Source organism: Apium graveolens, chromosome 3 (assembly GCF_009905375.1).
Source record: "Apium graveolens cultivar Ventura chromosome 3, ASM990537v1, whole genome shotgun sequence".
In the NCBI taxonomy this organism is placed as follows: Eukaryota; Viridiplantae; Streptophyta; class Magnoliopsida; order Apiales; family Apiaceae; genus Apium; species Apium graveolens.
The window spans coordinates 65,278,777-65,281,506 of NC_133649.1; the positions used below are offsets into that span (position 1 = coordinate 65,278,777).

The following is a 2,730-nucleotide window of genomic DNA, read 5'->3' on the forward strand; positions in this document are numbered from 1 at the left end:
GTCCAGTTTCATCGTCAAAGCTTGAAGTTGAGCAGTTATAGAAGTAGCTGTATCCACTTCCAAAATTCATGCTACCTTGCGTTGCAACATTCTCTGCATAGGATTCTGGTATTTATTATCTATCATTAGCTCAATCAACTCATAAGCTTCATTATAGCTTTTGGCCCATAAGGCTCCAACAGACGCTGCATCGAGCATAGGTCTAGAGTGTGCACCTAAACCATTGTAGAAATAGTTTATAATCATCCAATAAGGCATGTCATGGTGTGGGCACTTTCTTAGCATCTCCTTGTATCGCTCCCAAGCCTCACACAGAGATTCTTCAGTTTGTTGCGCAAACTGAGTAAGAGCATTCCTGATTGCAACAGTCTTCATCATAGGAAAAAATTTAGTGAGAAACTTTTGAGCAAGATCTTCCCATTTGGTGATAGACCCTGGTGGTAGAGAATGTAACCAGCACTTTGCTTTATCCCTCAGAGGGAATGGGAAAAGTCTCAGTTTGATAGCATCTTTAGTCACCCCATTGAACTTGAAAGTGTCGCAAATCTCGGTGAAATACTTGATGTGCATGTTGGGGTCTTCTATAGGAGAACCCTCAAACTGAACTAAGTTCTGTATCAGCTGAATCGTGCTCGGCTTGATCTCAAAAGTGTTAGCCGAGATGGCTGGTCTGATGATGCTCGACTGAATATCATAGATCTTAGGCTGAGAATAGTCCATCAGAGCCTTAGGAATTTCTGCTTAATCTCCCATCACTACTAAAGCTGGTTCCTCGACTTTCTCTTCTTCTTCTACCTTCTCTTCGTCCTCAAAAACTTCCCTTCGAATCACTACAGCTTCTTCCTCGGCTTAATCCATAGTTCTCTTACGAGCCCCCGAACTCGTATGCATACGCGCTCGCTAGAGTACCTGAAACATGACAAGGAAAAGAGTAGGTAAGTAACAATGTCTGAGTCAATGAACTTTAACGATCAATGATGATAAACACAAACACTAAAAGTTACACCGCGTCCACGGCAGCGGCGCCAAAAACTTGTTAGTCGCTAAACACGCGCTAATAATTCACACAAGTATACGCGATCGCAAGTAATATAGAATTATTTTAAGTTCATTCCCACATGGATTGGTTAAATTAACTATGTGATTTATGCACTTATGCAACAATGATATGGCTATTATTCAATGCTAAGACGAATAACAAATTGGGTTTTGATTATACTACGATTAACTATTGAGAGTTATACTAGAGAACATTAACTAAGAGATTAAAGAGAGTTGAATAATATTTGACACAAATATGGGATTCTAACTTCATTAAATACTTCATTCAATAGCTTTATTGTTCTTAACCTTAGCATGTAATGGTGATGACACTAATCAGACAACACGAAACTGCTAAATGCCAACTTATGTTACACGAATAACATACTAACAGACATCCACAAAAGAGATAGAAGCTGAATAGACACCAATTATATTGAGACCCTATATGTCTATAGAATTTGACAACATAATGGCTTAATGTACAAGTTATCTATCGTGATTACATAGGGCAAGTAAGATGGTTAAAATTACCTACGAATCATGCATATCAATAACACAGGAACCTAAGGTAGCATGGCAAGTTCTAAATCCTTAAATTCACTATCATTTCATTACAGATTAACACACTATCTTTTAAGTTCGCGATGCACATAAGATGAATAAGGACAAATAATACTACGTTATCATACAATCACCATACACTAAGGCATCGAAACAAATTGACTGAAGAAAACTACAAATAAATCCGCTAGAACCTCACGATAATGATTAGCCCATAATCGGACTCATCATCAACGTGGGTTCTGATGAAATCATGGTATAATAAATGTAGTATTTATAGATTAAATAATAAACCAAGTATGAAACAAGAGTATAGTTTCAAGAATAAGAAAACTAGCATCCAAAGTTAAAACTTAGAATAAAGAATCACAACTATAAACTAGATCTTCTTCTCCTTCGTTGAATTGTGCTAAAACGGTCTTCTTACGCCTTCTCCTTGTGCTCTGGTACGTCTCCTTGTGAAAAACGACCTTTATTAAAGTATATATTGTGGCGCCCTCCAAACCTGGGTCAGAAGTTTGGGGTCCACACACACACGCGCCTTATTTATAACCTGATTATAACAATAATAAAGATAATAATAATATGCAGTGACCCTACTTGCCAACTACCACGGACCGCAACAGGTTAAAGTATGTACACAATCCACACACACACGCTTATATTACAAACGTCCAAATCCCAACTATTCAAACTTAGAACTAAATATTAAACATTATTACAAACTTCATAAACTTAATCTATTCCAAAAGTTATTAGCTAACTTAACTCGATCAACCTGGACCCCTAGCTCTTGCACTGGATTGGGGATCCTCGCTACCAATAGGTTCCTTCTTAACTGGAAAAGAACATAAACAATATCGCATAAATGAGCTAACTAGCTCAGCAAGTCACAATGACAAGACTGAGAATAATGATCATCAAGTGAAAAGAGTTATGGTATCAAGTGAACAATGAATAATGATTTAGAATTAGATATTAGAATTTCATTTTAAAAACCAAGATTAGGCTGCTGATCAGTCACACACTAACCCCGAGCAAGGCACACAGCTCTGCTCTAATTACTGGATCCAAGGCACACATTGGCCTAACTTGACCACCAATCTGGTCTGACCACGAATCTGG

General features: G+C 37.7%; 1 non-coding gene across 1 annotated transcript; it reads left to right on the forward strand.

The window, feature by feature from the left end:
* Positions 1 to 256: 256 nt before the first annotated feature.
* Positions 257 to 363, forward strand: LOC141715599 (small nucleolar RNA R71). Its single transcript, XR_012572356.1, has one exon. It is a non-coding gene; the product is annotated as a small nucleolar RNA R71 (small nucleolar RNA).
* Positions 364 to 2,730: the final 2,367 nt, after the last annotated feature.